Below are 24712 nucleotides of genomic sequence, written 5' to 3'. Positions count from 1 at the left end.
TCTTTAATGAGGTTACAAAGAAGTTGTCAGCAAGCACATGAGAAAATGCTCCACATCACTGGCCATCAGGGAAATACAAATCAAAACCACAATGAGATCCCACCTCACACCAGTGAGAATGGGGAAAATTAACAAGGCAGGAAACCACAAATGTTGGAGAGGATGCGGAGAAAAGGAAACCCTCTTACACTGTTGGTGGGAATGGGAACTGGAGCAGCCACTCTGGAAAACTGTGTGGAGGTTCCTCAAAGAGTTAAAAATAGACCTGCCCTACGACCCAGCAATTGCACTGCTGGGGATTTACCCAAAGATACAGATGCAATGAAACGCCGGGACACCTGCACCCCGATGTTTCTAGCAGCAATGTCCACAATAGCCAAACTGTGGAAGGAGCCTCGGTGTCCAACGAAAGATGAATGGATAAAGAAGATGTGGTTTATGTATCCAATGGAATATTCCTCAGCCATTAGAAACGACAAATACCCACCATTTGCTTCCACATGGATGGAACTGGAGGCTATTATGCTGGGTGAAATAAGTCAATCGGAGAAGGACAAACATTATATGGTCTCATTCATTTGGGGAATATAAAAAATAGTGAAAGGGAATAAATGGGGAAAGGAGAAAAAATTAGTGGGAAATATCAGGGAGGGAGACAGAACATGAGAGACTCCTAACTCTGGGAAATGAACTAGGGGTGGTGGAAGGGGAGGAGGGCGGGGGGGATGGGGGTGACTGGGTGACGGGCACTGAGGGGGGCACTTGATGGGATGAGCACGGGGTGTTATTCTATATGTTGGCAAATTGAACACCAATAAAAAAGAAATTTATAAAAAAAAAGTTGTCAGACTGAGTGGCAGTAATCTGAAGGCTTGACTATGACTGGAGTATCTGCATTCAGAATGACTCAGTAACATGGCTGTTGGGGGTGAGGGGAGCTCAGTTCCTGGTTGGCTTTGGCTGGGGTGTCGGCTCCTTGCTGGATGTTGGTGGGGTGTCAGGTCCATGCCATCTGAGCCTCTCCACATCTGGGCTGCTCATGCTTGGCAGCTAACTTCCCGGAGGGCAAGCATTGCGAGGGAGTGAGTAGTAAGCTGCACTGCCTTTAGCGACCTAGTACCCCAAGTCATGCACTGTCACTTCTACTTTATTCTATTCATTAGAAGTGAGTCACCATTAGGTTCTGTCTCTTACAGAAACAAGTATCAAAAAATTTGTGGATATATTTCAAAACCATCAGAGAAAAGTAAGTGCGGCAGCTCTTTCACAAGAGAAGAAATGAGGGTGGCTGATGAGACAATTGATTATTTTTTTTTACCTTCCATTCTTGGTTTGCTAGGTTTTTAAAGATTGTGTACACTTGAATTTTATCAAAAATCATTTCAATTATAGAAGCAAATGGAACTTTTTTCTCTTTTAATGTGTTGGATTATATTCTTAGATTTTTCTAATGCTGAAGCACCTTATTAGTAGTGGGATAAATCTTTATTGTCATTCTGTATTATTATTTTTTGTACATTGCTTATTTGATGTTGCACCTGTGTTCAAAGGTGAGATGCATTTCTTCTTTATTCTTCTATTGTCTTGTCAGGTTGTGGTATTAAAGATATGTTAACCTCATAAAATGATTTGGGAAGCCTTTCCTCTTTTTCTATTCTCTGAAAAATAAACCATGTCTAGCTGTCTCTCTTGCTCTCTCTCTTTTTGCTGTCCTTGCTTAGCCTTTTTTGGCTCCAGGGATATCTTTTAATTTGAAAATTTGTCTTTCTTAAGAGTGTGGTGTTTTCAACCACTGCCTTTTTTTCTCTCTAATAATCATATTTAGCTTCTCGTTTCACAAGGATCCCACAGTTACAGTCCCTCTGATTTATTTAGGGAACAGTTTTTCAGACTTTATTCTGCTAAAAATGTGACAGTTTCTGTGGAACTCTAGCCTAGTACTTTTGCAAAGTTTTAAGTAGGCATCCCTCCCTCTCGGTGCATGATTCCCTTTGGCTCCATGGATATCCTGACTCTACCCAAGGTGGCTGAGAGAGTTCTTGTTGGGAAGATGGTAACACACTTCTCTGGCAATTTTCTCCTGTTAGTGCTTGGACTCACTTATGAGCACTTGGTGCTGGTTTCTTCATAAAGGGGACCTCATTTGCTTTGTATACTACAGAAACCCTTCCCGATACCTGTTTTACTGGTGATACTCGTCCTTGATTTCTAGCACTTAATGGATTTATTCCTTTTACTCTTTGGAAATTTCAATGAGCTTTTGGGAGGAAGGATAATAAACCTTCGTGTTGTCCATCCAACCTGCCATTTAGACTACAAGTCTGTTGCTGCTACTTACTATGCACATAGAACTTGACCTCCACACAAGCATGTCCACAACTATGGTATTTAGAATCCATTATCTTTTAATATATACATTATAAAAATAACATATGCATACTATAGAAAACGTGGAAAATGCAAAAATGTGAAAAGAAGGAAAAAAGATCCATTGACCAAACACCTCAAAATAATGGCTTGTATCAGACCTGGTATTTTCTTGTAATTCTGTTAAATATTTGTAATCATACATATATTTTTATATCTTTTTTTTTTTTTTTGAGAGAGAGTGAGAGAAAGAGCTTGAGCGGAGGGAAGGAGCAGAGGGAAAGGGACAAACAGACTCCATGCTGAGCACAGAGCCCTGTGTTAGGCTCGCTTCCAGAACCCTGAGATCATATCCTGAGCCAAAATCAAGAGTCATATACTTAACAGACTGAGCCACCCAGGTGACCCTGTATATCTTTTTTTATTTAGTGTTATACCAGAATTCTCTTTTAGTGCTATTGCTTGTTTTGTAATGATAGTGTCATTTTTGAAGTCACTGTTTTCATGATTCTAGTATCTAATTTTTAAAATCTAATGATGGTCTTTGATGTTGCTTATAGCATTCCATTTTTCTGTTTTTACAGGATTTTCTACTAGTCCTTGGGTTGTGCTTTCTATGAGCAATGATTGCTCACCTTTTCTCTTTCTATGATCTTTTCCATTATTTTCTTTGCTGTAGTGAATTTATATATACTTGATATGTTATTTTGTTGCTGAAGGCAGCCCTACCAAAGTGTTCTCTCACATCTGAATATAAGTGAGTCATCTCGATTCCCTTATCACTTATCTGAAACCTGAGAATTTGAGGACCGAGTGCTGGTGTTCCAAATACTTTCAGAAGCCTGGTTCTGATCTTTAGTGAATGAGTCGTGATCTTTCTTCTATAATTTAAAGCCCTGTAATGGGATTAATTACATCTAAACAGCGGCATTTCTTACTCCCTTCAGTAATTTCCTTAAGCTTCACATCCTTCTCGACTCAGGCTATAGCACTTCAGCAGAGCCACTTCTTGCACTTCCCCCAGCTCTCCCCAGAAGCTGTTCACACTCTTCTCTGGCTCCTTTTTTTTTTTTTTTAATAATAGGATTTTTTTAAAATATAAAATTGACATACCATAAAATTCTTCATTTTTAGGCATACAATTCGTTGTTTTTTAGTATATTCACAGAGCTGTGCAACCATCAGCACTAATTTTAGCACTTTTCCTTATCCCCCAAAGAAACCCCCCACCCATTAGTAATCCTTCCTCATTGTCTTCCTCCTCCCGCATCCCCCTACTTTCCTGGGAATTGCCAATCTACTTTCTATTGATTTGCCTGTTTGGGACACTACATATATGTGGAATCATACTGTATGTGACCTCTTGTCACTTAGCATGATATTTTCAAAGTTTATCCATGTACTATTTATTTCTTTATTTGAGAGAGAGAGGAGAGAGAAAAAGAGAGAGAGAAAAAGAGAGAGAGAGGGAAAGAGAGAGAGAGAAGAGAGAGAGAGAAAGGGAGAGAGAAGAGAGAGAGAGAGGGAGAGAGAAGAGAGAGAGGGCGAGAGAGAAGGGGCAGAAGGGAGAGGGAGAGAGAGAACTTTAAGTAGGCTCTATGCCCAGCATGGAGCCCCTACAAGGTTCGATCTCACGACCTCAAGATCATGACCTGAGCCAAAATCAAGAGGTAGATGCTTAACTGACTAAGCCACCCAGGTGCCCCTATCCATCGACTTTTTAAAAATTGTGGTAAGAATCCTTAATATGAGAGCTACATCCTTAACAAAATTCTAAATGTATGATATGGTATTGTCTATAGACACGAGGTTGTGCAGCAGATATCTAGAACTTATTCATCCTTTACAATTGAAAATTTATACACATTGATTAGCGACTCCCCATTTCCTCCTCCCCACTGGCACCCACCATTCTATTCTTTGTTTCTATGAGTTCTATTGTATTAGATTCTTCATAGAAGTGGAATCATGCAACATTTGTCCTTCTGTGACTGGCTTATTGAACTTAGCATAATGTCCTTAAGTTTCACCCACTTGTCACATATTACAGGATTTCTCTCTTTTTTAAAGCTGAATAATATTTCATGGTACTTATATACCACATTTTCCTTATTCAGGTTGTTTCTTTATTCTGTTGTGGGGATAGGCCACATTTCGCATCATCAGTTAATGAACGTTGGGGTTGTTTCTACTTTTTTGGCTATTATGAATAATGCTGCTATGTCTCAGGGGTTTTAAGAGGGGGAATATCTCATGAGTTTTGATACAGACATTCTTTGATGGGGTATGGAAGGGGATGGGTGGTGGGAATCTCCTTAGACTTCTCTGCCCTGTGCTCTCACTCTAACAATGAATTTGCCTTCTTCTCCTTTGCTTTCTTTCTTTTTGTTTTATTTGTTTTAAGATTTTATTTATTTATTTGATGGAGAGAGAAAGAGAGAGACAGAAAGAGCAACAAGCAGGGGGAGTGGCAGGGATAGGAAGAGGGAGAAGCAGGCTCCCCGTGGAGCAGGGAGCCTGATGTGGGGCTCGATCCCAGGACTCTGAGATCATGACCTGAGCTGAAGGTAGATGCTTAACCCACTGAGCCACCCAGATGCCCCTGCTTTGTTTGATTTTTTTTTTGAGAGAGAGAAAGAGAGAGAGAGAGAGAGAGTGAGAGCACGAGGTGGAGGTAGCGGCTGAGGGTTAGGGAGAGAGACAATCTTAAGCAGGTTCCATGCCCAGTATAGAGCAAGATGTGAGACTCAATCTCACGACCTTGAAATCATGATCTGAGCCAAAATCAAGAGTCAGATGCTTAATGAGCATCTGAGCATCTGAGCCATCCAGGCACCCTGCTCCTTTGCTTTCTGTTCCAGCAAATCCTTGTTTGTCACTGAGCTATTTGTCTGTGCCTCACAAGGGACTGCTCTGCAGAGCCCTCTATGTGTTCTATCAAGAAAAACAAGAATGGTGAGCCACCATTCTTTGTTACTAGCCAGACACTGGCTTGGGCAAAGGAGTTCTCCCTTCTACAAGAGTTTGCTGCATTTCTTGTTCCATACTGCTCCCCTCTGTCCCAAATAACCTCTCCTCAACTGAGTAGGAGTCACAAGAATATTTAGGATTTCATGTATTTACCTTCTTCCTCCCTCTCACTTTCCACTGTTCTAGAATGGAGAGTTAGGAGTTCATCCAAATGACATTATTTATTGGTCTGTTTCTTGCCCTGACTACCACTTTTCAAGCATTATTATATGAAATTGGCCTTCTCTCTATGCATTGCTTTTTTCCTTCTGTTTGTAACCTATTTTTTTTTTCATTTTATTAGTTTTAAGAGGAGGGAGAGACATTTTGTGATTTGGCTTTTTTTTTTCAGAAAGTCTTCAAGTGATTCTCCAAAAACTGTTATAAATTATTTATTTAATTGCTATTTAATAGTCCATGGTTCAATGTGACATGATTTATTCCAGAATTCCCTTATTTTTGGACATTAGGTTTGTTTCCCTTTTTGGCTATTATAAATAATGCTTGGAGGAGCAAATTTTCCATAAATCTTTTTGTTTCGAGATCATTTTCTTAGGCTAAACTGCCAGATGTGTAATTATCTGACCAAAGAATAAGATGGTTTTTAAGTTACTTGAAACATCTATGCAAAATTATGTCCCTAAAAGATTTCTCATTTGCACTCCCAACAGTATGGGTTACATGACTCTCTGATTGAATTTTTGCTCTTATTTAAACAAAACAAATCAATGAAACACGTAACTAACTTCTTGTTAGAATTTATGGAACTATGAGTTAGAAAAAGCATAAAATTCGTTGTAACTGCCTTACAAGGCATAAAGGTGTGACAATGCTATTATTTTGTTTTGTATATCTGCCTACTTTTTGGTGGCTAGTCTTTATTTCAATGAAAACAGTAGAAAGATACATGTTGGATCAGCATGATCCACCAAGTTTGGGTATACGTAAGTAGATTTTTCAGAATCTTGACTTCAGCTAGGTCACTTTTTGTTCTGAACAGTTTTATTAGGGTAGACATACATATTGAAACATATAGTATAGTGCATATTTTAAAGTGCTTAATTTGGTACATTTGACATATGTATATGCCCATGAAACCATCAGCACAATCAAGACAAAGAATATTTCCATAATTTCTAAGTTTCTTCTTGGTCTTGTATTCTTTCCAGGTCTTTCCAGCACTCCCACCCCTCATCTGCTTTTTTTGTCACTGAAGATTAGTTTGAATTTTGTAGAGTTAAATAAATGAAATCATAAATTACATGCTCTTTTTTTTTTTTTGTCTGGCTCTTTCAATCAGTGTAACTATTTTGAGAGTCATTTATATTGTCATGTTTCCAGTTTGAGGACATTACCAAAGAGTTGCTATGAACATTTCTGTACAAGACTTTGCATGGACATAGGCTTTCTCTTCTTTAGGGTAAATACTTAAAAGTGAAAAGTCTGGGTCATATGGTAGGTATATGCTTAATTTCCAAATAAGCTGCCAAACTGTTATCCAAAGTGTCTATGCCATGTCACATCCTACCAGCAGGGTATGAGAGCTCCATTTCTTCCACATCATCACCAACACTTGGTATGTCAGTTTTTTTGAGTTCAGACATTCTGATTCTAATGGGTGGGTAGTGGCATCCCATTGTGATTTTAACTTGCATTTCCAACTGGGTTATTTGGTGCTTTATGGATGCCTAGTGATACAGTGGAACTGTTGTGTCCCTTTATATAGTTTTGTGATGCTGGATACATTATTCGATCTCTCTGTGCCTTGGTTTATTTATCTAAAAATATATAGATGAAGAAAACTGTACCATATACTTCAAAAAAGTTGTTATTAAAATTCATGGACATTGCAAATGTAAAATGCTTTGCAAATTACATAAGTAATAGATATTATCATTATGATGGTTAAATTGCTGCATGATTTTGGGCAAATCACTTCAACTTATTTGAGGATTACTTTCCAGTTCTGTAAATTGAGGCTAAATAAGGTGACCTCTAAGTTTCCTTCAAGTACAAAAATGTTCTTGTCTAAAAAATATACTGATGTTCCAATACCACATATATATATAACACATTTATGGAAAAGTACTCCTTAATGTGGAAAAAATGATAGCAAAACATTAAAAAAATGCAAACTTTATAATTTCTTATTATCTTAGCTACGCCATATTTTAGAATTTTAACACAGATTTCTATTTTTCTGTGTCTTATGTGGAGGTGGTTACTAATAAGACCTTCCTTCATCTCTGTAACTACTCTGATCCAGAGAGAAAGAAATTTTAGTATTCATACACAAGTTCATCCTCTATTCCAAATATATGGAATTCAAAATATTCAAAATAATGTGGTCATTTCACTAAATATCATGCAGTTTAAGGCATTTTTGTGAAGTTTAAAAAACTTTATCTGCTGGGGCACCTGGGTGGCTCAGTGGTTGAGTGTCTGCCTTTGGCTCAGATTGCGCTCCCCATGTCCTGGGATTACATCAGGCTCCCCCCAGGGAACCTGCTTCTCCCTCTGCCTAGGTCTCTGCCTCTCTGTGTGTCTCTCATGAATAAATGAAATCTTTAAAAACAAAACAAAACTCTACCTGCTTATTCAGATCAAGAGCCAGGCCAAATTTTGGGATGATAAAAGGTCTAGGAATCACTTCTATCTGGATTTGCATATAAATGAAATCATTTAAAGGAACACCTAATTGGAATTGGGATCAAGGGAACTGTGCTATGAAACTATTGGAGGATTCGAGGTTCCCTATTTTAATAATGTTCTGCCAAACATCTGTTTTATTGCTTAAAATCACGTAAACAAATAATAAGATATTTGATAGAATAGCATCTCAAAGTTGCTTTTTAAATTATTTAGAGATTTAAGGATATAACTTGTTGTATCTAATGTATTTCTTAGCAATTGACCTAAACATGTTAATTCCCTCATAATTTCAATGACTTCATTATATTTTGATGCAGTTTAACTGCTCGGTTTGAAATATACTCACAGTGACATGTTTTTTCTTTAAGTCTTCCTGAGTACATTATGATTTGTCCATATTCCATAGAGTTCAACAGTCATCTATTAGATTGGAGAGAAACAGTAGCAAGCAGGAGCCAATTCCTTCCTTCATATTCTCCAGTATTTAGCAGTTGAAAGCTGACAAAGTTAAACCAGTGGCCTCCCATTTCTGCATAAGAATTCTGTTTTTCCAATATTTTATTTCATCATTTCACTGTCTTATTTTAGTTTCATTATTTCCATTTCCGGGCTTGATATTATTGGATTTGTTTTTACAACAGTTGTAGAATTACAATGATAGCTCCAGTTTTTTCTCCCTGACTGTATTCACACCCTTGGCCATCTCATTGTGAGTGGGGTGACTGTTCATCCTTCAATAAGCAACTCAGCCAGCTAACTTTCTTTGGTTAGTGGGATGTTAGCTGACCTGACTGACACAAACCAAGTCTTGAAGAAGGTGTCTGTGGCTTGCTAACACTGTGGACATCACCACGAGAATATCTTTGGGCTAGCCTGCTGGAGGATGTGAGAAAGTGGGCACAGCCAGAGTCACCCTGCTTATGCCCAGTCACCTGGATCAGGCAATGGCCAGCTGACCCCCAGTTGTGTGAACTGGTCCAGCAAAGGTTGGCAGAACTGCTAAACCAATCCTCAAATCACCCCAGATGCATGAGCAATAAACACAACATTCTCTCCAGCAATGCAGCAATGCAGTGTTATTGTCACAATAGACAAGGACACACTACCAAGTCCTATCCTTAAGCAACTTCTCTTCACATATATAATATTTAAAAAAAAAACAACTAAAGAGACTATTTGGAGTGGCTGAGCATCTGCCTTTGGCTCAGGTCATGATCCCGGGGTCCTGGGACTGAGTCCCACATCAGGCTCCCTGCATAAAGCCTGCTTCCCCCCTGCCTGTGTCTCTGCCTCTCTCTCCATGGCTCTCATGAATAAATAAATAAAACCTTTTTTTTAAAAAAAAATAATAATAACCCTTAAACAGACTATAAGGGTAGAATAGTCTAGAACAAAAAGGTATGGATATCTTTTGGTCAAATTTTGCAAGTATGCCAGGAATCTCCTATGCTGTTGATGGTGAATGAGAAAAAGTTTTATACCCACATTGTTTGACAAGATGGATTGATTAATACCATCAGAACTTTCATTAGGATAAAAAGGATAAAAGCCAGTGACAAGTCTGATGCTTTTCTGACTTAAATAAATTCAGGTAGGTGTCTTAAAGAAAAATTGGAGTTTATTGTTTGTTTGAAGTGCAGTTAGGTGATATAGTTACAAGGCATTGGTTCTCAACCCTGGCTGCATATCAGAAGCACAAGAGGAGGGTTCCAAAAATACCCATGTTCAAGCCCATCCCAGACCCCCTGCACCGGCATGTCTGGGAATGAGGCCCAGGTTTATACATTGTTTAACAGCCCTTCAGGTTTTCTAATATGCAGGCCAGGCTGGCAGATATTACCCTAAGAGGAATGATTGCATTATATAAGAGATAATGCTAAACATTTCATTCTGACCTCAAAAAGTAGGTTTCTTACAAGAGTAGGCTTCTACCCTTTTTTTGCAAAAAAGGTAGTGGTCGGTCAGTTCTTTGGTGACAAGGTACAGAGCAGAATGATTTAAAGACTTGAAACATATGGACACTGGAAGGTCTTCCAGAGTAGTTAGAGCTCACTGTCTTGTGAACATTGTTGGCATGTAGGTTTTATTTAAGTTTTTATTTAAATTCAACTTAGTTAACATATAGTGTAATATTAGTTTCAGGTGGACAATATAGTGATTCAGCTTCCATACATCACCTGGCACTCATCACAAGTGCACTCCTTAATCCCCATCACCTATTTCACCCCCCACCTCTCCTTTGGGAACCATCAGTGTGTTCTCTAGAGTGAAAAGTCTGTTTCTTAGTTGGCCTCTTTCTCTCTCTCTCTTTTTTTTTTTTGTTTCCACATATGAGTGAAATCATACGGTATATGTCTTTCTCTGACTGACTTACTTCACTTAGCATAATACTCTCTAGCTCCATCCACAGCATTGCAAGTGGCAAGATTTTTTTTTCCTTAGATATTATTTGAGAGAGGGAGAGAGCACCAGCAGGAGAAGGGGCAGAGGGAGTGGGAGAAGCAAGTTCTCTGCTGAGCAGGGAGCTTGATGCGGGGCTCAATCCCAGGACCCCAGGAGCATGACCTGAAGTGAAGGCAGACACTTAACTGAATGAGCCACCCAGGCGCCCCAAGATTTCATTGCTGAGTAATATTCCATTATGTGTGCATATCTGCTCATTTGTTAATTGGATTGTTTGTTTTGAGGGTGTTGAGTTTTAGAACTTCTTCATATAGTTTGGCTATTAACCCTTTATCAGATTTGTCATTTGTAAATATCTTCTCCCATTCTGTAGTTTGCCTTTTAGTTTTTTTTTTTTTATTGTTTCCTTCCCTTTGCAAAAGCTTTCTATTTTGATGAAGTCACAAGAGTTTATCTTTGCTTTTGTTTCCCTTGTGTCAGGAGACATTTCTAGAAAGAAGTTGCTGCAGCTGATATCACAGAAGTTACTGCCTGTATCCTCCTCTAGGATTTTGATTTCATGTCTCACATTTAGGTCTTTCATCTATTTTGAATTTATTTTTGTGTATGCTGTAAGAAAGTAGTCCAGTTTCATTCTATTGCATGTGGCTGTCCAGTTTTCCCAGAAGCATTAGTTGAAGAGACTTTTTCCTACTGGATATTCTTCTCTTCTTTGTCAAAGATTAACTGACCATACAGTTGTAGGTTCATTTCTGTGTTTTCTCTTCTGTTCCATTGATCTCTATATCTATTTTTGTGCCAGAACCATACTGTTTTGATCACTATAGCTTTGTCATATAACTTGAAGTCCGGGATTGGCATCCTCCAGCTTTACTTTTCTTTTTCAATATTGCTTTGGCTATTTAGGATCTTCTGTGGTTGCATACACATTTTAGGATTGTTTATTCTAGTTCTGTGAAAAATGTTCTTGGTATTTGATAGGTATTACATTAAATGTTTAGGTTGTTTTGGCTAGTATATTTGTTCTTCCAACCCATGAAGATAGAATGTCTTTCCATTTCTTTGTGTCATCTTGAATTTCTTTCATCAATGTTTTATACTTTTCAGAGTAAAGGTCTTTCTTTCACCTCCTTGGTTAGGTTTATTCATAGGTTTCTTATGGTTTTTGGTGCAATTGTAAATGGGATTGACTCCTCAATTTCTCTTTGTGTTGTCAGCATATGTTTTGATCTAATAATTTCTACCTGTCTTGTTCAGTGTAGCACACAGTTCAATAATCTTGTAACTTTCAAAAGCTTTTCATTAACAATTGCTCCTTAAGCCCCTCAGTCTCCTTCCCCCAAGAATGTACTAACCAAAGCTGAAGCAAAGAAAAGTATAGTGCTTCTATAAATCAAAAACTCCCACAAAGATTATGGGTTTGGAAAATGGTAATTATGATTTCTGCCTCCATAGCAAGTTGAACTACTGTTTGAATACTTTAAGTGGTAATATTGCTTGCTAGCATAAGAATTCTAGTTTTTTTAAAAAAAGATTTCTTATTTATTAATGAGAGACACAGAGAGGCAGAGACACAGGCAGAGGGAAAAGCAGGCTCCCTGCAGGGAGCCCGACGTGGGACTCTATCCCAGGTCCCCAGAATCAGGTCCTGGGCTGAAGGCACGGGCTGAAGCCTGTGCTAAACCGCTGAGCCACCCAGGCTGCCCAAGAATTCTAGTTTTAAGTTCAGATAGGTTTAGATTCAAAATCTGGTTTTATCACTAATTTTGGTTTTGTCATTTTAAAAATGGAGATAATAGTTAATGGTCAGTTGCTCATGAGGTTGCTGAATGTATTAAATAACATGTCGCAGAAAAGTGTCCTTCACAGTTCTTGGCAGACAGTAGTACTCAATACATGTTATCTATAATAATGATAATAGTTATTTTAATTACTATTATATCATAAGGCAATCATTCTATTTTATATTGCTTGGCAGCTCTGTACGATATTTAGGCCATTATATATTTTCTCAGAACTTCCAGTGACTGCAGTCATATTCTGAAGTACTGGGTGTTAGGACATTGACATATGAATTTGAGGCAGGAGCACAATTAAGCCCATAACAAAAAGCTTTGGAATCTTCTCCCAGAGTATGAAACCAGAGCATAGTGACCAAGGACAGAACACAGCTAGAGCTGATTCATTGAGGTAGGGTTTCTTTGAGCGTCTTTCCATTAGTACCCAGGGCTGCCCTGACTTGACTTCTGTCCTTCGTGAGACTTGGTCCTTTGCTTTCTCTTTTTTTATGAGCAATCCCCATTCCACGTGATGCACTCTTTTCTTTTCCCTTTAAGCTAGCCAGAATTAATTTCTATTGTTTGCAATAAAAAAAACAAAACTAAACAAAAAAAAAACCTCTGACACATACCCTGAAGTTTGTTCCCCAAGTGTGGACTCTAGACAACTTGTGCCGAAAGGTGGCATCACCCTTTGGAAGTCCTTGTGACCAGAACCAACAAATTCCCAATTTGAGTTGGACCAAAAGAAAACTCCCTATATCCCTGGGTGGCGCAGCGGTTTAGCGCCTGCCTTTGGCCCAGGGCGTGATCCCGGAGACCCGGGATCGAATCCCACGTCGGGCTCCCCGTGCATGGAGCCTGCTTCTCCCTCTGCCTGTGTCTCTGCCTCTCTCTCTGTGTGTCTCTCACGAATAAATAAATAAAATCTTTAAAAAAAAAAAAAGAAAACTCCCTAATTGTGTATGTGTGCAGATATTTTACTTTATGAGTGAATTAAATTACTTATATGCTTAATAATAATTTGTTCAAAGAATATATGCTGGGAAAGGATTAGGAGAAAGTGCTCTTTTTTTAAAAAAAATTCTATTTATCACTGAAAAACCTTATTTTTTTTGGTTTAGTTAACAATTGTGAAAGTTCCCTTATGAAGACCAGGAAAAAAGTTGGGCTAAACGGACAGAACACAAATTCTCTGGTAAGAAATGTGTTGCTTGGTAATAAAAGGTTTCGAGTGAAAGTCAAACCCATAATGCTTGATTTACAGGGTGGCTCTGACAAAGACTACTATTTATACTCAATGTTCATCCTCTATCTCCCCTTTTTATGGTATTAGACTATTTTAGTTGGGTCCATGGCCACCCGGAATAAAGGTGACATCTTCCAGCCTCTCTTGCAGCCAGTTGTGGCCATATGACTATAGCTATTGGATGAGTTACATGGACAGTTTTATGGTTTGTACCCTCCCCTTCTCTTTTATTCCTTGCCATGACTAATTATGGATCTAGTGGGCTCTATTAGACAATGCAGACAAGGGCAACATCTAGAAGAGCACTAGGCCAAGAGAGAAGGAACATGGCCATCTGCTGATTTTATGGGACAGACCCTTGGCACCACCTTGAATACTAAGATCCTTAGTATTGGAGAAAAATAAGCTTCTCAAAAAAAAAAATAAGCTTCTCTGTTGTTTTAGGCTCTGTATTTTGGTTTAACCTGCAACAGTATCTATGTCCTATCTGATATAGTGGCCATTAATATGCTTTTTATCCTTGATTAAATATGGGGGTAATAGAGCAGCCCGGGTGGCTCAGTGGTTTAGGCCGCCTTCAGCCCACGCTGTGATCCTGGAGACCCGGGATCGAGTCCCACATCAGTCTCCCTGCATGGAGCCTACTTCTCCCTCTACTTCTCTCTCTCTCTCTCTCATGAATAAATAAATAAAAATCTTTAAAAAAATATGGGGGTAATAGTGGTAAATGGGACTATAACCAAATTAGAACTGTTGGTAATGAGTTGTATTCAACATGCTCAGTGAACGATGAACATGTACAATATTCACTTTTATCATATGTTGAAAGTGAGAGGAAGGCCCTCAACTTCAGTAAGAAATGTTATATTATATATTTCAATTCCTCTTAAAAAATGCTAGCAAAGAGCATTGCCATGATTTCAAGAGGTTTGCCAAAGTAGCTTGTATTGCAGTATAGTGGGTTTTGTTAATGGCCTGATCCTATCACTTCAGAGCCAAAAACAACTTAATTTCTTGATGTTTAAGAGAAAAAAAGAGAATTTCTTAATAAAATCAAACTCTGGTGCAAACAGCTCTATCATGCTGTGTATAAGTCCTTTCAAACATCAAATACTCAATTTTCTTCCATCTTCAGAGGAAAAAAATAATGACATCATATTGGACACATTATAAAACCACATACATATGCTGTAACAGAAGTGGGAATGCTTTTCAGAGTCAAATGGAACCAAAGAATGGAAATCATTTGCCCCTAACTTCCAACTCAAAGCATACAACAGTCCAGCTCTTGAGTGTGGTATGTTCCTTGATTTGGTCTTTGACAGAATGCTGAAAGTAGTCCTCAATTGGAAGTTTGTCCATAATTTCAATCCAAATATCCAGAGCCATTTGTCAGATCCATAAAACATTTTCTGCCAGTTCTGATGACCTATAATTGTGAGTTAGCATTTTTTTTATCTAATAGAATAAAAAATGAAAAATAAAACCAGGGGATCCCTGGGTGGCGCAGCGGTTTGGCGCCTGCCTTTGGCCCAGGGCACGATCCTGGAGACCCGGGATCGAATCCCACATCAGGCTCCCGGTGCATGGAGCCTGCTTCTCCCTCTGCCTGTGTCTCTGCCTCTCTCTCTCTCTCTCTCTGTGACTATCATAAATAAATAAAAATTAAAAAAAAAAAAAAAGAAAAATAAAACCATTTGAACTTGGAATCTAATCTAGCACTTTAGCTATCCATTTTTGAGGTTGATGTCAATTTTTGGTGAAAAGATTTCAAATCTTAAAATCTTTCTAACAATTACATAGTTTCTCTTTAATATTCTCATGAGTGTTCTTTTAAAAATTACCTAAAATGGATGTCTCCTATGTACATCTAGTGTCTAATAAGAGCATCTTGTGTTCCAAAAGTCAAGGAAAACCTTTTTTTTCAGAGTTTACATTTTCAGATTCTTTAGGGCTAAGATTCTTAACTGGGATCCATGAGTGAATTTATGAGTCTATGAGCCCACTCACTGAAATTACATCAAAATTTTGAGGATGCAGAGCCATAGCTTTCATCAGATTCACACAAACATTCATAACCCCCAAATAGACTAAGAGCTTATAAGATATTGGATAATAGATACTAAATAAGTGTTTAATATAACCTGGCTCTATACCATTAAAATATTAAAACAGTTCAATCCTTTTGCAATGATGAAAGCAAAATATCTATTGCAACAGCCCACAGTTTTCAAACCTTATTATTTTTCCTCAGTTGTACCAAGTCTTGATACTGTGATACTGAAGCCAGAGCCCTGCAGTGGCTGCTTAATGGAGAATATAACTCAAGATTGGAATAAGAGTTTGATGTTTACTGCATCAGTTTCAAAGTCCAGCTGTAAATATACTATAGTTGAGAAACAGAGCAATATAATCTTTTCAAGCTTGAAAAAACAGTGATGCATAGCCAAATACTTTGAACTGTTTGCTTAAGAACAAATCTATTTCAAGATTTGATTACCACTAACTCAGACTTTTTCATCACTAAGTCCTTTCAATTCCATATCATGTGTTTCAAATTTTGTCTGCATAACTTATTTTTGTTCTACTTTTCTGTCAAAAACAATGTGGAAATCCCAGGTTATATAATTGAGGACTTGGAGAGGCCATATACATCTAGCCAACCAAAATAAAATGAAAGCTATTATCATGAAACATGCTTAAGGAAGTGTATCCTTTGTTCGGGTAAAGAGTGCCAACATTTGTGATCTTAGAATGAAGTCAAAGGAAACTAAAATGGGTTTTCCTTAATGCAACCATGTGCAGAATCACTCTTTACCAAACATATGATCCATAAAAATATTTGTGCATATTTAGATACCCATGAGAACAAATCAATTTCAAGTAAAATAATAATGTATTATTTTTATAATATACCTGGAGGCTGAAGTCATCCCATTCATCTTCCTTACTTGGGTTTATTATCCTACACATTTGATAAGTCAAGTGGAAGCCTCTCTGCACACCCTCTCTGTATATAGAGCAGACACCAAACTGCTAATTTCTTTCTTCCTCCTTCCTTGTGTCAGGTTGACCATGCAACACATTTGAATTACTGTTAGAAGGTAAATGTTGCATGGCTTTGAACCAATATCTCTCCTGTCTATAGAGTTTTAAATTCACATGTGGGTGTTCTAGAAAGAGGAGGTTACCAATGTGTAGAGTTGTGAAGAGTCACCAAGGAAGGCAATTTAGATTTCTTTGTGGAGGGGTCAAGAGAGTAGGAGATTTTTCTGATAGGTACCTGATGGAATAAGGAAAACATTTCTCTATGGGGTGGCAGTGGAGAAAGGCTGACCATTACTGGACTGGCTATTGTATAAAATTGCCACAAAAATGCTTAATAAAGAGAAAATGAACAGCATATGGACTCTGGTTGAGGCTTCATGAAAACATTCAGGGAAAGAAAGAACAAAGGGCAATCTTTCCAATGTATATAGAAGAAGTAAGATGTTTTCCTAAGTTTTTCTATCACTGTCAGCATTTGGGATGGAAATATGCTGTAGGAAAAAGATTAACTCCAGTTTGCTTAGAAAGAATTTTCCCTGAAAATAATCCTGTGTGTTTTTAATATGTCGGGTTACATTGCCAATCAGTTCTATTTGGTAATTTTCAGTATGATTTCTTTTTAACCCATGAATTATTTAGAAGTAGGTTTTAAAATTTCTGAATTTATCAATTTCTTGGCTCTCTTTAGCTATTGATTGCATTTGTAACTTTGTTGCATTGTATTTTTGAGTTGTGTTTGTGGTCAAGTGGTGATCAGTTTTTGAAAATGTTCAATGTGTGCTTGAAATTAATATGTATATGCCATATTTATTTATAGGACTGTATACATATACAACATATATATGTATACACACACATATATATGTTATGTCAAGCTTAATAATTCTGTTGTTCAGATTTTCTCAATTTCTACTTAATTTTGATCTATTCAATCTGCCTCTCAGAAAGGTATGTTAACCTTTTTCTGCTATGATCTATATGATTTTCCACTATGATCTAAATTGTTAGCCACCCCTTCCTGCCACCTCTTGTTTTTCTGCTTACTTTTTGGCATGTATTTTGAGGTTATGTTTTTAGGTGGATACATAATCAGAATAATTATGTCTTCCTGGTAAATTTATCACTAAGTAGCTCTTGATCTTTAATAATGCTGTTTTGTGCTTAAATCTGTTTAGTATACATCACCTTTTCTTTGGTTCCTATTTATCTGGTGTTGTGATCATCACTGGTTGCTCAACCAGCATCCATTTATCCCTCTTCTAGTAGAACCAGGACCTCAGTTTTGTTCAGGTAGCCACCTCTTTCTCACACAGCTAAGTGTCTCAGGAGAAGGTTTGTTTGGTTTAAGGGTGAATCCATTCTTTTTTTCAGTTGATAGATCATTAGGCGTGGGATTCAGTGCTGGCCAAAATGAAGTGTGTGGGTAGGTAGGGAGTCTTTGGGAAAGTGTCCTTCTTCTGAGCAAGAGCTGGGGTCTCTTATTTCCACCTGGATATTGCTGTTTCTGGTAAGACACCCAGAATCGCTGCAACCATCTCGTTAGAAGCCTAAAAACCCAAACAGGGATGTCAGAGCACAGAGATGGAAAAGACCTGGGTCCTTTATACAACCATTTGCCTAATTTCTTCTTGCATATCCTTTTAATTTTTTATGTGTAACTTTCCTTCTAGTGCCTTATATAACCTGAATGAAGTTGATTAGCTTCAGACCTGAACACAGGTTTTTTTCTTAACCTCTTAAGAGGTACATTCTTCCATTTATATTCATTTACTAATATATTTGCTCTTCTGTCATCTTATTTTGCTGTTTTCAACTTCTTTTGCTTTTTAATCTTTTGTCATATATACTAACTTTTATCTATTTTTTTCTTGATAACTTTTGTAATCAGGGCAGCCCCGGTGACCCAGTGGTTTAGTGCCGCCTTCCGCCTGGGATGTGATCCTGGAGACCTGGGATCGAGTCACACGTCGAGCTCCCTGCATGGAGCCTGCTTCTCCCTCTGCCTGTGTCTCTGCCTCGCTTTCTCTCTCTGTCTGTGTCTGTCATGAATAAATAAATAAAATCTTTAAAAAAAAACTTTTGTAATCATGTTTTCATTCTGCAAGCAGGTGCCTTTAAAAATAAGAAAAATTCTCAATGTTCAATGCCAGTTTTATAAAAGCAAAAATTGATACAATTAAATGGTAGCAAGAATGAAATAAATCATATATATACATGTAATGAGATGTTGATAAGCAAATGAAGTGGTAATATTGATATTCACCTGGAAAAAAATTTTAAGAGATAATGATAAAAACAGTTTGTAAAATTCTATGTACAGTTGACCTTTTGTGACTTCCTATAGTTTGTTCCCATTCCCTTTATATTTAGCAGAAATTCTGTTATGTTTCTGGCATGTAACGCCACTTTTCCTAGTTTCCACATCTAGTTCAGGCTTTCTTCTATTTTTATCTTCCATTGGTCCTATCATTAGCCTGAGTGGTGGTGTAAGAATTAGAGTTTTTATTTCTTCTGTAAGTCTTTTTTTCCCTTTAGTGTTGGGTTTCATTCATTCGTTCCTTCAATAAATAATAGTGACTACCAACTAAGTGCCAGGTATTTAAGTGTTAAGGTTAAGTATTTATGCTTAATTGTAATATTTTATCATCTATAAACTAAAAACAAAAGAGGCTGGAAGATAGAAGGTGTTAGAAAATAAAAGCCCAATAAAGTAGCTTTGACTATGAATGAATAGGAGAGATAACTTCTCATTATGTATTTGTTGTTTTCCAACTGAGTAAGTAGAGTAGTGATCAGAAGAGAGTTCAAGGAAAGTAAGAGATTAGTAAATCTGAAGTTCCTCTTATTATTTTTTTTAAAGATTTCTTTATTTTTAAAGATTTCTTCCCAGCAAGTGGGAAGGGAGAGACAGAGGGTGAGAATCCCAAGCAGCCTCCCTGCTGCGCCCAAGAGCCCAATGCAGAGCTCAATGTCATGACCCATGAGATCATGACCTGAGCTGAAATCACTAATACTTAACTGAGCCACCCAGATGCCCCAGTTTAAAGCTGGTTTCAAGGTGTGAATCTTATTCTACAACTTACCAGGAAAATCCTGCCATGTCACTATGTAAGAAAATCAATAGCCTTTTAATTATCTATGCTTCAGTTTCCTCTGTAAAATGGGCTAAAAAAAAATAGTGACCCTTCTAGGTCTAGCCTAAGGATTGAGTAAATACAGGCAAATGGAGTAATAATGACATAGCTTTATATATTATAATGATATTACATATTACTACATGATATTAATAAATTCTATTATATAATGATATTATATTAATATGTCAGGCACTTTGTACTTACTTTTCATATGTTAGCTAGCCCCTTTAATCCTCATGTACCCTATGAAGTCAGTGTGATCTTTCTTATTTTGCAGATGAGGTTTAGAGGCTTACTCAAAACATTTTTCCCCAGGAAATAAATTTTTTTTCCCTAGAAATTTCAAAGATATGAAGACTAGTAATTACAGGGAAAAAAACCTGAAATTATGCTTTTTTAGAAGGCCAAAGTTATTGTTAATTTAAGAATAAATGTATCACCCACAGTTGTTCTCACCAATTACATTTTGTTGAAATGAAAATAGAATTTATTGAGATGATAATTGCATACGGGACAACTATTTGCATTGGAATGTTTTTGGTTTTATTTGGAATTGAGCAGGAAGCACAAGAACCTTTGTTTTGATTTAAAGATTTTATTTATTTATTCATGAGAGAGAGGCAGAGACATAGGCAGAGGGAGAAGTAGGCTCCCTACAGGGAGCCCGATATGGGACTTGATCCTGGGACTCCAGGATCACGCCCTGGGTGTGAAGGCAGGTGCTAACCCGCTGAGCCACCCAGGTGTCCCGCACAAGAACCTTTGACTCTGTGGAAGACCCATTGTGAGAAATGGGATTCACACTCTCACACATTTAGTGACACAATAACTGAGAAGAGGAGAAGGCTTTGTAGCACCTATTATGCTTTTTAATACATAGAATTGTTGCTTTTCTTTAAGAGAGAAATGCAAGAGATCCAAGCTAAGGTTTACTCCCTGAGAATGTTCTATAACCTGTCATGGTTTGTTACACAATAACCTGCCATTGTTTGTTTCTTAATATTTGCCTACTTATTCACCCAAATCAGAGCCCAGTCAAGGACAGTTTATTCCTGCTCCCCTTCTGTCACCTGCATTACCTGAAGCAGGCAATTTACTGGCTCCCTCCACTGCACACTTCCCCACTGAGTACCTGCTATGTGAGGTGAGTGAGATGGAGTCTCCATGTTGTAGTCTCTACAGAACCCAATGAAATCAGCATAAATCCATTCCTTGCCTTGGTTCCTCAGGGATGGATACAGTTAAGTCTAAAGCAATCTATGTTGTCATTACCTGAGTCCGTTCAATCAGCGGAAAGCCCAGAGGTTTACTCAGTGGCTCGAGGAAGTGAAACTCTTTTGAATGGAGTGATGTGAGGATATGACCTTTGGAATTGCTGCAGCCCTTTTGCAACTATGAGGGAACCCAGCTGAGGAAGACAACATACAGTAGAGGGGACAGCCAACATAATTTCAGACAATAAAATTCAAACTATAATGGAAGTTTACTTGAAGATCACTCTACCTTTGGAGAGTGGTTACAAGGTCCAGTAAATTCCCTTTATTTTATTTTATTTTATTTTATTTTATTTTTATTTTTTTAAAGATTTTATTTATTTATTCATGATAGTCACACAGAGAGAGAGAGAGAGAGTTGCAGAGACACAGGCAGAGAGAGAAGCAGACTCCATGCACCGGAAGCCCGACGTGGGATTGGATCCTGGGTCTCCAGGATCGCGCCCTGGGCCAAAGGCAGGCGCCAAACTGCTGCGCCACCCAGGGATCCCTCCCTTTATTTTAAATGCCATTTTGAGTTAGGGTTTCTGCTTTGCAACTACATGCATCTTAGTCAGTGCTGACAGTGGTGTCAGACAACAGGCTTGTAGAGAAATGTATGAAATCCAGGACTGTTTATTTAGCCATATGGTAACATAGTCAATAATAACTTGGTTTTTATTACTGCAGCTGATTAACTGCTTCCTGATGTCTTTTGTGTGTACCCTACATTGTATTATCTTTCTCACTTTTGATGTGGTCCGTACACATTTGTGTTCCTTCTTTTTGTTCATCCTTGGTGATCTGGCTCAACATCTTTCCTTGGTTCTCTAAATTGCCTTTCAGAACTTTGCACAGTTCTGCTCCTCCAATTTGGCAGGCTTTTCCCTGTCCTGCACTTCCCATATAGTTTGTTCACCTGCCAAAATTGTTTGTTTAAAGAGCATCCAGCTCTTCTGGAATCCTTTCTTCCCATCAAGTCTTTTTTTTTTCCTCGTCAGTGCCCTACACTTGTTGAAATTTGCTTTCCCAGAACTGATTATTTTTCCCTCATCAGCTTCTTTCCTTTTCCTTAGGAAAGGAACTTTTTTTTTATTACTTTTACAGAAGCTTAAGTTCTCTTTTAAGTCTTTATTAACTCTGCCATTATTGAGAATTGATTTTAAAAGGACTTTTCCCTTATGATGCATTTTTAAGCAAGTAACTATCTCCAGTATATTTTAAATCTATTTCACAGTTTGTGGTTGACCCATTTTCTACAGACAATATCGGGGAAGTTAGAAACCTGTCTGATCACTACACTGGGGTATTTGGATTCCTGTCCTTGTATAATTCCAGTCCTTGTATAATCTGCTAAAATAGCTATAATTATCCCCCACCCCACTCCTAGCTCATCATATGCATACCTCTTTTCAAAGTGACTTTGTAGCTTTTTTGACCCATGACTTCAAATGCAGCAGAGGTGATGTACTAGTTTTTCCTAGGATTCAAGAAGCCTTGTATACATGTGCTTGTTCTCCTAGAACTTGGCCCAGCCTCCATGTGAACAAACACTGGTTAGCTTACTGGAGGATGAGAGACTCCATGGGAGATTCATGTCAGCTCATCTGTCCCAGGTGAGGCCCTAGACATATGAGAGCCCAGCTAGTAAAAGCAAAGCTAACCTCCCGATGATAGCAGATGCATGAGGGTGCCCAGCTGAGTCTAGTCCAAATTGCTGACCAGCAGAATTACTAGCTAAATAAGTGGTTGTTTGGAATGGTTTGTTAACCAACAAAAGCTAATTGATAGAGAAATATTTAAATCTCTGAGGATACCATCATGGAAGGAGAGTGCTAGGAATGGGGGAGGCTATGGGAAAGGAAAATTGGTGGTAAGGAAGAAAGAGCCCAACAGGGCAGGCAATGTCAGTCAGAGGTCAACTGTGAGAATGGCTGGGAGGCAGAGCTGAGGTTGGTATTACAGAGTAAGTTTTCTTTAGTCCTGCCCTAACCCCAGAATCTCCCACAAATGACTCCTACTCATGTTTGCCTTGGATGCGTGGTATTTTTCAGAATCAAAGAAAAGAGGTTGTGTTTCATATCTGCAATCACAAGGGTATGAAGGGAGGAAGGAAAGGGGAGTAGTTGCCAGAAGTGAGACTTGGGTTAACTGAACATCTAGAAGAACCAAGCAATGATTAGAATTGTGCAGTAAGTCAGAAAGATAAGTCCCACCCAAGAATTCCTGGAAATATTCAAAGTGTTGAGTTTTTTTGTCCTATGTAGGTTCAAGCCAATTTTATCTAAATCTTAGTGCATAAGATCACCCCACAAACCAGAGAATGTTCAGTCACCAGGAGCCATCAGGTAATACAAGCTTCTGTCTATCAGATACGTTGTGTCTTCATTTGTTTCAAAAGCTTAAGGTGGCTACTGAAAACATGGTATGGCACACCAGTTCAGGTCTGGCATTGGTAAGAAGTCATTTTAATTAATTCATTGCTAATGTTTCTTTTAGTACATCTGGGATCAAAAGAGAAATCTGCTCACCAACCAATGTAAAAAGCCAGGCAACAGCAAAACAGGTGTGAAGTTAAAACTGAATTCTTGGGTGTGTTTGAGGTAGAGGGAACAATGCAGGCAAGATGTAGAAGCAGGACGGTACAGCATATTTGGGGAAGAGAAACAGTTTAGTCTGGCTGATTATAGTGGACAGTTGTTTGAAATACCATATGATGTATTTTTCCTCTCTATTATTTCCAGAGTTAGTATTTTTTATTTGTTTGTTCGGGTAGTTGGTTGTTTTGAAAACCCTGCAGCCTTCCCTCCATTAAACAAAGAAGATGAAGATAATTTTTTGCAGGGAAAGGGAGACTGAACACTGTCCAGAACAAAGTCCTCGCTCAGCTCTAAGTTTCAAACTAGATTTTTAAAATAAAGTCTGGAGATAAATAATAGTCTCAAAAAATTAGACTTTCAAATACTCTGCAGTGCTAGAAAATCAAAAGAGTGCTTTTGTGCAGTGATGGGGAGAGGGTATGAAAGAGAACTGGGGGTGCTGTTGGTGTCCACTCATTGATCTGTATGATCTTGATCTTATATGGATGTTTGCTGTGAGAACTTTAATTGAGCTACATACTCATAATTGTATAAATAACTGAATGAATAATCAATAGAAAAAAAATAGCCTTTCAAGCAATAGAGGAATGTTTTCTCAAATGTCTTGGAGCAGAGTTTTTATTTGAAGAACCAAAGTTTTGAGAGGTGGCCTCAGAGAAAGATGAAGAATACCATTAAAAAATGTGCCCAAACATAGAGGAGAATGAAAACCTTCTACTTTGGGAGGAGATGCCTGGGAATGCAAGGAAGAAAAGGGGAAGAGGTTGCTTGCAAGCTCTTGTCCCACTTGGAGTTTGAGGGAAACAAAACAATATTAGGGATAGCTTGAGTAGGGGCAAGCCTCAGACAAGTTCCTGTGTCAGCAAAGCATCCCAGAGGAAGATGCCCCAGCACACCTGGCTGGGAGGGACATCTAAGTTGGTGAGCTCAGAGCAGCCTCATAAGATCCTCTTACAGCTTTAAGATGCTGGGAAAGTTGCCGACACATCCCAGCCCTCCAAGAGGGCCCAGCAGTGTGGTGACCTGGATGCCAGAAGAGGCCAGGGGTCCTCAAGAGAAGCTGCTGAGATGAGGCCTTCCCTTTTGACTAGGATCCATGGAGGACTCCAGGCATCAGCACAGTTGCCAGCACAACACCCCAAACTCCAGCCACACATCAGCAGCCACCAACACAATATGCCCAGCGACCATGAGAGCCCAAACTCCCTGCAGTGTG

The 24712-nt window shown here is 38.3% G+C and overlaps 2 long non-coding RNA genes across 3 annotated transcripts in view; one reads left to right on the top strand and one right to left on the bottom strand.

Annotated features, from left to right (window-relative positions):
- Positions 1 to 19933, bottom strand: part of LOC140629433 (uncharacterized) — a 30511-nt gene extending 10578 nt beyond the window's left edge. Inside the window, exon 1 of one of the 2 annotated variants that reach the window (XR_012027265.1) lies at positions 19848 to 19933. This is a non-coding gene — a long non-coding RNA (uncharacterized lncRNA). Of the gene's footprint in view, positions 1 to 17691; positions 18017 to 19847 lie in introns of those variants that run through there. The other variant, XR_012027264.1, reaches the window with a different exon arrangement.
- The window catches only part of LOC140629434 (uncharacterized), a 187104-nt gene that overhangs the window by 31462 nt on the left and 130930 nt on the right, over positions 1 to 24712 (top strand). The window contains exon 3 of the long non-coding RNA XR_012027266.1: positions 13334 to 13407. This is a non-coding gene — a long non-coding RNA (uncharacterized lncRNA). The remainder of the gene's footprint in view (positions 1 to 13333; positions 13408 to 24712) is intronic.

Source organism: Canis lupus, assembly GCF_048164855.1.
Source record: "Canis lupus baileyi chromosome 5 unlocalized genomic scaffold, mCanLup2.hap1 SUPER_5_unloc_4, whole genome shotgun sequence".
NCBI lineage: Eukaryota > Metazoa > Chordata > Mammalia > Carnivora > Canidae > Canis > Canis lupus.
This window is presented reverse-complemented; position numbering and strand designations above follow the sequence as displayed.